This window comes from Hemibagrus wyckioides, unplaced genomic scaffold (assembly GCF_019097595.1).
Source record: "Hemibagrus wyckioides isolate EC202008001 unplaced genomic scaffold, SWU_Hwy_1.0 Contig16, whole genome shotgun sequence".
Classification (NCBI taxonomy): Eukaryota; Metazoa; Chordata; class Actinopteri; order Siluriformes; family Bagridae; genus Hemibagrus; species Hemibagrus wyckioides.
Window position 1 is genome coordinate 407,272 of NW_026690776.1, and position 10,610 is coordinate 417,881.

Below are 10,610 nucleotides of genomic sequence, written 5' to 3' on the forward strand. Positions count from 1 at the left end.
CAATCGCGCAATTGCGCAATTAAGAAGTTACAGAGTAAGCCACAGGTGGTCGCGGTTTCTTTTACGAGTTTATTCTAACACTATCCAGGTAAAGATCGCTATGTACAATGTTTTTATTCAGTCTTTGAAAAGTTTGCAGTTTACTGGAACATTGCCTTACATGTTGCTTCATATCTATCCAGGAGCTGGGTGTTGACACAGGATTGTGTTGATTAGCGAGTGTGGCTAAGTTGATGCGCCACGCGTTTAGACGAGGCCTGGTAGCGCAGGGGTGATTATATTAGTGTACACTGTTAGGAACATCGGGAAAAAGTGCCACTACCGTATTGTTAGTGTTGTTAGTATGATTACTGTTGGAATTATTGCTCTTTCTGTTTAATTATGTTAAGGAAACAAGGACAAATTTGTGTTTTCCTTCATTTATAATGGGAGTCATTTATTGTTTAGAACAGAAGTAATTCTGATGCTGTATTTTGGTTTATTTGTTTCCTTTTTTCCCCTTTTCTGTTCAGTTAAATACAAATGAAATGTAGACTCCTAACCAATCACATGGAATAAATTGTGAACCCCATCGGATTTTTTTTTATGGAACCTGTGTTTTAATTTCCTACGGCCACATATATATATATATATATATATATATATATATATATATATATATATATATATATATATATATATATATATAATAGAGAGAGAGAGAGAGAGAGGAACTGAATTAAGAATTGAAATGTTGCTAAACTAACTAACTCATTTTTCCAGAACACAGTTCTCATTGGCTGCTGTGATGAACCATTAGTGAAGTTAAGGAGAGATGTCTTCATCAGTGGATTCATGTGAGTCTTTATTTTTTTATTCGTTGATAATTTTCAATTGATACCCTTTGCAGCATACTACCTGATGTAAATACAAGGTATATTTGCCAGTTGATAGACTGGATAGACAGGATAGACAGGAAGCATGATAATGAAATAAAACTGACAAATCTTATTTAAAAGATAGCAATATGACTTATAACTAAATCCTTCACTTAAATGAGTATACTGTACGAGTATCCTGTATTATTAATATGCATTATTTTATATGTAATGGTCTTACTGCATGAATAATTATCAGTATGATGACATCAGCTGGATGCATCACCACCTGTACATGCATGCACTTCCTGTTTGTTAACACTACTATTAAACATACCCTGATTTCTTTTTATAATAATAATATGCTGCCATGCAAGTGTCAATAAAAGTCTCAGATTTTTGGCACACATTTGCCAACATAGCTCTTTCTCTCTCTCTTTCATAAACACACACACACACACACTGCACTGTGCACGTCATTTAAACAAGAACTGTATGATCGGCATGAAATGGAAAGAAGCAAATATAGTATATTGGCAGAGCACTCCCTGTCTCTTAACACAACCAATAAACATACCCTGATTTCTTTTTATAATAGTAATAAAATGCTGCCATGCAAGGGTCAATAAAAGTCTCACACATTTGCCAACATAGCACTTTCTCCCTCTTTTTCCCTGTCTTTCTCCTCTCTCTCTCTCTCTCACACACACACACACAAACACACACACACAGTCACATATATGGACACTGCACTGTGCACGCTATTAAAACAAGAACTGTATGTTCAGTATGAAATGATGATTTCATATGAACAATTTCACAGCAGACACTTTTGGCCTGCAAACACAGAAATCATGTTCTGCTCAATTCCAGTGGAAAGTCTGGAGCATGTTACATTGAGCAGATGTTAAGTGTTCAAGAAATGTAGAAACAGTGGTAGAATAGAAAGTTTGACAGTTTGCTAATCTTTTTATTTCAATAGAATGTTTTGAATTTATCTTTAATGCAGAGAAGTTTTGGGGGTTAAAAATGACGGTATGGGAGCTTTCATAGTTCAGATGCAGATGGATGCAGTGGACACATCAGAGGAGAGTTTAGATAGGAGATATCCACTTTGTTAGCTGGCTTTAATTGTTTGTGTATAGTACATATGTTCTTGGTGTGGAAGATGGAGGAGGCCAATGGAAAAAGAAAGAAGTGAAGTAAGGTTCAAGAATAGAACTAGTGATGCAGTTTAGGTACCATACAGGTGTCAGAAATACTGCTTGTGAAGCTTGAAAACACCACACCTTTTATTTTCTTTAGGTTTTCTACAGACTGTGGAAATAGGTTAGCACTGACAATGAGACTATTTTTATTTATCTAATAAAATGATTATTAAAATCACTCATTTAAATTTTCATGTGTTTAATTTCCATTATGCAATTTCCATTAAACATTTTAAGATATTTTCACCTATGCTGGTTGTCACTTCAGATAGCTATATCAAAGAACTAAGTTCAATTCCCAAGTATTTCAAACATTTGAAGCATTATAAACTCTAATCAGAATATTTTAATATTGTGAGGTTAAATACTCATTATCAAATTACCCGTTAACTCAATCATACAGTGGGAAATCTTTACAGTTAATGCTACTATCCATTAAAATAAGAATGGACTGAGTGCATTGCAAAAAAGACATCATAATACGTTAAATATACTCAAGTATGTCATGTTTCATAGTATAAGATTGCATTAAAGCCAAATATATGAATATAAAAACAATTTTGTAGACATTTACTGAATCAAGCTTTAAAGATTCTTGGTCTACTAGCTAATAGTAATTATTAATTATTGATGTATTTATTTATGTATTTATCCAAATAACATTAAGAATTGACTAGAATATTTGACATTATCTGAACCTATCTTCCTCAGGTGCCTTGATTTGAAACAAAAGGAATACACTGATAAGAGAGAAGAAATGGGTAAGTATCACAAAAGCTTATCCTATTTTTTAATTCATCTTATACATATACTAGAAATGAATTCTTTGCCAGAAAAATGATGCTTGCATAAGTATACACACCCTTCAGACTAGTACTTGGTAGAACATCTATTTAGTCCTTCTGCAAGGTTTTTCCAAAGCTTTAGTTTTTTTTTTTTTTTAAACAGACTGAAGCCTCTATACCTCTATCCTTACTTAGGTTTTAATAAGAAGCCCAGTCCCTGCTGAGGAAAAGCATTCCCACAATGCCATACTTATACTTTACTGGTGGGATGATTATTCCTTATTCAACCTTATTCAACATTATAGCTGGGTCTCTAACTCTTTCAGCAATGGCTGTTTTCTTGAATACCTTCCCTACAGGGCAGATACAATGAGCAGGCATAACATTATGAGTACTGACAGGTGAGGTGAATAACACTAATTATCTCCTCATCATAACACCTGTTAATTGGTGGGGTATATTTTGTACTCAGTGTTGATGTGTTAGAAGCAGGAAAATGGACAAGCGTAAGGATTTGAGCGAAGTTTGATGAAGGGCCAAATTGTGATGGCTAGACCACTGGATCAGAGCATCTCCAAAACTGCAGCTCTTGTGGGTTGTTCCCAGTCTGTAGTGGTCAGGATCTATCAAAAATATCTGCTGCTGACATCTTGGTGCCAGATACCACAGCACACCTTCAGGGATCTTTAGTGGAGTCCATGCCGGGTCAGGGTTGTTTTGGCAGCAAAAGGGGGACCAACACAATATTAGGCAGGTGGTCATAATGTTGTGCCTGATTGGTTTATTATGCATTATACAATACATTTAGATTATCCAGATGCACTTATTCAGAGAGACTTACATTTACCTAATTTATACAGCTAACCAGTTGACAGTTAAAGGGTCTTGCTCAAGGCAATGGCAGCTTAGCAGTGCTGAGATTTTTGCTGTTGTATGAGTGGTATGATCCAGCTTCCACACAACTGATCCAACAGTGCTCACAGTGATATTATTTTTGAACACTATTCATATTATGTCTGTGTCGCATGTAGCTTTATCTCTATTTCATTAGTATACTCTTTTGATCTTCACTTGTACAGATTTCCATTTTATACTTTTGCATTGTAAATGTTTGTGTCTTGTAATAATGTACATGCCTTGTCAAAGTTATGCTTTTTTTTTTTTTCCTGTATAGAACTTCACAGCACACCAGTTGAAAATGGACAGAGGATATGGTGAGCTTGTGGTTGGCTTCCATAGGAGTGAAAGAAAATTACATTAAAACACTTCATGAACAGGAAGTAGATGGCCAAGTCCTCCTTACAATCAAAGAGGAATTTTTGAAAAAGAGACTGGAATGAAATCTGGTCCTGCACTTCTGATAATAGAAAGAAGAAATGAGTTATTCAAGACTCACAATGTTCAGACACAGCAGAATACACAGAAAGAAGAACAAATGAAACAAGATGCTGTGAATATAAGAATAAAAAGAGAAACAAAGCCACGATCTTTTGGCAAACCAGACACTAGTTGCACATATGTAAAGCATGATGTTCTTCAGCCTGAAACAGGTGTCATTGATCTTATAACTCCATGTCGTGAGTACAAGTCATTCAATACAGCTGCAACTTTAGATCGCACACGACTTCAAGCAAAGCTGGCATATGAAGTTCTTAAATTTGCCACAGGATGCATGAACATGAGATCCAATGGCACAATACACTTCGGTGTTATGGACAGCAGAGATGGTTCTGGCCATGTACATGGTGAAATCATTGGCATTCCCATTATGGAAAAAGACATGTATACTGATGCACTGAATCACATTGAAAAGTGTTTTAAGAGAGATAGTGAGATCGATCGACAGTGTATAAGGCCACCTGAGTTCATTCTGGTAATCGAACCCAACAGTAAAGAACAGCACTATGTGGTTGAATTTGATGTAGAACCTTCAGTAACCTTAATAAGAGGAAAGGTGTTCCCTGTCTGCTTACAAAAATTCAAGGAGGAGTCCAATAAAACAGTTCCTGAAAAAGAAACAGTATATTGCAGAGTTGGTGCTGAAACAAAACCAGTTGGTGATATTCATAAATTTCACCAGGAAGTTAATAGCAAAGATACACAGAGAGAGACAGCAGAGAAATCACGAGTGTCACACGCCCAGAACTCTGCGAAGATCTTGAAAGAAAACTCATCATGCTTATAACAGATGGGAAGAAACAAATTGAAAAGGACAAATGGTACATACTTGTTACAAACAAGTTTTCAGAGCAAGATCTTCAGCACATACATTTTTTGTTGAACATGCATTTATTCTATGTGGTTTGACTTTGACCCAGATTCTATGGTGTCTGGATTATGCCATGAATATGATAAACACCATAAAGTGAACCTGCACTTCATGCACAACTACAAAATTCCAAGTGACAAGAGCATCAGAGAATTTGTGAGTCATCTACATTTGTTTGAACAAACAAGCTGGATATTTTGTAATGGACGAAATGATTTCAGTGGGAACGAGACTCCTTGTGATGAAAATACATGGTGTAAAACAAGGAGGACTTTCCTAAAGGATTGTGTATCATTGATATGCAAGGATATCTTACCCAAGGGAACCTTCCTTGTGATCTTCCTTCTCACATCTCCTGTTGAGAAACCTATACTGAAGACATTCAAGAGTTTTTCACTGACATGCAAGGTCATGAAGATATTATATGCATCTCAGAATCAGAAGGGAACTTTCAGAAATGGGAAGCATTTGCTCTTGAAATCTGTGACAAGGAAACAGTAAACCAATCAAATGTAGTAGGATTGAAAATGAGTCACCTCAATGCAACTGTGCAACAAATCCAAAGCCCCAGTACATATGTAAAAAGCTCTTACCTGTGTCTGTCAAAGCAAAATGCCATCTTGAGATGCGTGATGAGGAAACAATGTACTCCTTGGAGATTTTAGGCCTGAATCACTGTGAAGACATCAGTGCAGAGGAGGTTGAGTCAAAGAAAGCAGACATAGAGAGAGACTTTATCGTGGAGGAAAAGTGACATGGATGAACTTCTGGCTTGCAGAAAATAATCGTGTTGGGGAAATGATTCAAGAGATGCTTATCATGAGGTGACCAAAATTCTGAAGAGCATTCTTAAATGGAGTTCAGATCAACCACCTGTCAAATGTATCAACATATACCATCATGCAGGCAGTGGAGGAAGTACAGTGGCAAGACAGGTTCTGTGGAACCACAGAGAGGATCTAAGGTGTGCAGTTGTGAAGCCATCAAACTCTGTTAGCACAGTTTCAAATCATGCTCTGATGCTTCGGGAGTATGAGGAAAAAGATCCACAGAAATGTCTCCTGTTCTCTTACTTGTTGAAGATTATGATAATGAGTATTCAGAAGAGTTAAAGCATGAATTAGAAACAGCTATCAACACAAAGAAAATTGCCCATGGAATACCATGCTTCATTCTCCTTCTCTGTAAACGATCCCACGATTCAGAGAAAATGTCAAGAGGGTCACCTTTAATGAGCGACTCTGTGACTCACAAGCTTTCACCAAAAGAAAAAGAACAATTTGGAAGAAAACTAGATGTGCTCCAACAACAGTTCAAGCCGGAGTTCATTGTAACATTTGTCTTAATGTGTGAAGAATTTAATCATGAATATGTGAAAAATCTTGTACAGCATTTATTACAGGATATTGATCATGCATCTGTTGAAACACAGCTGATTCAATACGTAGCTCTGCTCAACACCTACGTGGAGAACTCTTTCATTTCTCAGTCACATTGTAAACGCCTCCTTCATTTCCAGCGCCCTCTATGCAGAAAGATTCCCACAACACATATTTGAGCAATCTCTGAGTGAGCAGTCTAAATTGGTCTTTATACATTTTAAAGATGAAACAACCCACATTAACTCGATCAAAATCATCCACCCATTGGTAGCAAAGGAAATTCTCCATCAGCTTTTGGGGACAAACAACAAAGTGACCTTGCACTTGAACTTCTCAGCAATGACATGCTCTTCAATCACAGATTTGGGGGTGAAGAGTACAAAAGGTTCTTCGTGAACTCTTCATAAGACGCTACAAAATTAGCAAAGGTGATAAATCAGACACTTTTTCTCACCTCTCATTGAGCATGTGAGACAAAAATGAAAAGGCAGAAAACGCTATTAAGCTACTTCATGAAGCATACAAAAGATTTGACAGGGATGCATTTTTTGCTCAACAGCTAGCTCGCCTGTTTTACTGGAATGAAAATTTTGTTGAGGCAGAACAGTGGGCAGAAACTGCAGCAAATAAAATGCCTAAAAACTCCTACATTCTTGATACCAAAGGTCAGGTGTACAAAAGATGGTTCACAACAAAAACAAAGCAGTGGAAATGACTCACCCAAAAACACCAGAGTGCACAGCAGATGCCATTGAAACAGCACTTAAAGCCATTGACTGTTTTGAAAATGTCAGAAGGTAGCTGTTGGAGAAACTGAGACCATGAACAACTCAGGATTCTTTGGAGCTGTAGACGTGGGGTGCAGCTTGTTAGAGCTAATTTCGCCAGTAGATGTGTTCTCGGTAAACATGATGGTCATTCTGAATTACAGAAGTACCTGTGTACAGACCACATTCCTAAGGAGGTTGAAGCACCATGGGAAGACTTTCACTACAAACTCAAAAACCTTCAGCTCTTAATGTGCAAGGCTTTGGAGTGGATATCAGAAGAATTGAGTTATTTCCAGACAGACCTGAATATAAATGAGGAGGAAACCTCCAAGGCCTCAGAGCAGACCGACGTCGCCCAAAAACTGGCTGGTTGCCAAGTCCTCTGTTTATGGCAAGTTTTTCTGTGAGGTCTCACCCAGCAATCAGAAGTTCAATTTGGATCAAATGACTGACTTCAGCAAACGCATGGCTATCTCCCAGCTTGGTGGAGGAAACTTTACCACAATCTTCTCCATCCTGGATCAGAAAAATAAAGACCAAGTCACAACTTTAGAGAATATAATTTCACTGTATCCAGAGAGTGCTAAATGGATCAAGTGGATCGTGCCAACTACATAGCATCACATATTGCCTTAAGTGCAATCTCTCCTAGGTCACCTAAGCTGGCTGTCCTCAAAGAACTGCAAAAGATCAGCCGCCATTTCTTCAAGGCAAATCAAAATGCCCATCAAATGCTCTGGTTTTGTGCACACTCCTTTTTTGGCCAGAAAAATTTGACACTGAACAAGAAAAAGAGGACAAATATAAAACAATTCAAGTGCAGTCATATTGCTCCAACAAACATACAAAACCAAAATGAAGGATATTCCAGCCAGAAGGAGGCGGATTTTCACCCACTTCTACCTGGGAAAAGGATCTGGCTATGACAAATTTGTCCACAAGAATAAAATTGAAACGCTCAAAAATTTTCCTCCGCTTCGTAACGCGCCAAAAATGGATTGAAGGGGAAATGTGGAAAACACCAGAAATTACGCGAGAGCTTTTGGCGTGTAAATGGCTGGACAGAAGATGGAAACGTATACCTTGTGGGCCCTAAACAGAAAAGTTTTCCATTCATCCACTTCATGAAAGTTCAGTGCCTACTGGAAATGAAAATGTCACCTTCTATCTAGGCTTCACCTTTAGGGGACCCGTTGCATGTAACATCACAATAAGAAAATAGGCAAAAGCCCAGCTACAAAGATGATAACTATAAAAAGGATGCCTAGGATGTAGTACAATATACTCCTAAGTTAACTGCCCAATTTCTTTGAAAGCTTTAAATGAGACATAAAATTCACTGAAATAGCATTTATCATGCATAATGTGAAGTATAAAGGGAGATTATTGTACAATTGTTAAGTCTGTTAAAAATGATCTGGGTTTTATATTCTGGTGTGACTGACTGTATGTTTTGATGATCCAGTGGACCTGCCAATCAATTAGGAGATATCTTCAAAAAAGAAAGGCCATCTTACTGCCCTGATCAAAAGAACGGATAAGCGAATTGTAATGATTAACAGTGTTTTGAATTTACATATATTAACTGACCCGTGAAAGCCCCACCCCCTTTCCTTCATCTTGTCTTGATTCAATTTTCATGCCTAAAATATGCAGGAAATGGGGTCCTTGTTTTCTGTTACTGCAAATAGAGTTCATTAATGTAAAATAAAAATCAGTTTGTTTCACATGTGAACATTCAACATGTGTAAAGTTAACATTAGTTTGCTGACATTATATTTATTAGAAATTCCTCAAATTTCAGCCACCAAAAATTTTTGAAAAAAGGCTGAACAATTTTCGAATAGAAAATTGATTTAACAGGCCTTTACCTACATGTCAAATTTTAATTACATAAATAAATTCAGTTGTATTGAAATTTTTAAGATGACGAGATTTTTGCTCTGTGTTGGACAGCATGTACATGTTCAGACAGTTTGATCAGCAGGTCAACAGCATTCTTCCTCTTAAAGGTTGGCAGGTGTGTATTTAGTGTGATTAATCTTATCCATAATAAGAAGAACCTGTGTTTTTAGGTGTTCTATCTTGTGTATTCTTTGGTCTAAATGAGCTTATTCTTCTCTTATTGTATTCTTTTATTTTTTAACCATGGTAATCAGCATCAAGTTTAACTAATAGTAAAGTAGTAATGAGGGGCAGAAGAGCAAATCACTGAGGAGTAGTGTAAATCAAGCCCCAATAATAGACTGAGAGACTCCACAGACAAGAAAGAAACAAGGTCTCTGGAAGTCTCTGCTGTCAGAGGGATCTGTGAGATTGATTGATTATTTTATTTTTTTTTTGTTTTGTTTTGTACCATGAATTAGTGCATCATCTCTTCTTGTTGATCTCCCTACTTAAATAAACTTGACAAAGGCAGCTTTTGCTTTGTGCATTTTTTTTTGTAATTCTAATACATTTAGGAATATTTGCATATAATTGTATGCTTTCAATTCTTTTTAGCTATAATTTTGTTTTTCTCTGACTTCATATCGATATCATTAAAAGTGCATAATATAAACAAATGATTAAAACTATACATTATAATTAAACATTAACAACCATGAGGGTACACAAATGTAGTGAAGTATAGATAAATTTCTGTGAAACAAAAATTAACTTGAGTAGAAGTATAAATGAGGCCAGCTGAAACTACTCTTAAAAGTACATTATCCCCCTTACACAAAATTACTCACGAATGTATTTTATTACTACCCACCTCTCAATGTCATCACATCTACAACATTATGAGTGAAAAGTGGCTCTATCTGCCTTGGAGTCACCGGTCATAGAGAAAAGAATATTCAATTTTTTTTTTTAACTCCTATTTCTCTATTTTTTTTAACTCTATAATCTCTAATTTTACACAATCAAAAAGAACTATGTAAATCAGGCATTCATTAACACCACACTGACTAATGAATCACAAATTCAATCTAGAATTTTTCAACTAACAAAACTCACGTAATGAAAGCCACAGACACATGAATATAACAGTAAACATAATAAATGGCTTTAGCTGAATGAAAAGTCTTTCTGTACTCTAACCTGTTCTGAGAACTTAGAATATAATTGATTCTGTCACACTGCTACCATCATGTTTTCTGTCATGGCAAACCATTTCTGATTTTTACATGTAATAAATCAACCACTTTGTGCTCTTAAAACAATAAAGGCAATAAAAATGACTATTGTTTCATGTGTCATGTACCTACTACATGAATAAATGAATCTATGAATGAATTAATGAAAGAACTGATAAATGGGATGAATTAACTTGTACTGTAGCAATTTATATGA

The 10,610-nt window shown here is 36.2% G+C and overlaps 1 pseudogene; it reads left to right on the top strand.

Moving 5' to 3' along the window:
* The first annotated feature begins 755 nt into the window (after positions 1-755).
* LOC131349913 (sterile alpha motif domain-containing protein 9-like) lies at positions 756-9,075 on the top strand (annotated as a pseudogene).
* The last annotated feature ends 1,535 nt before the right edge of the window (positions 9,076-10,610 follow it).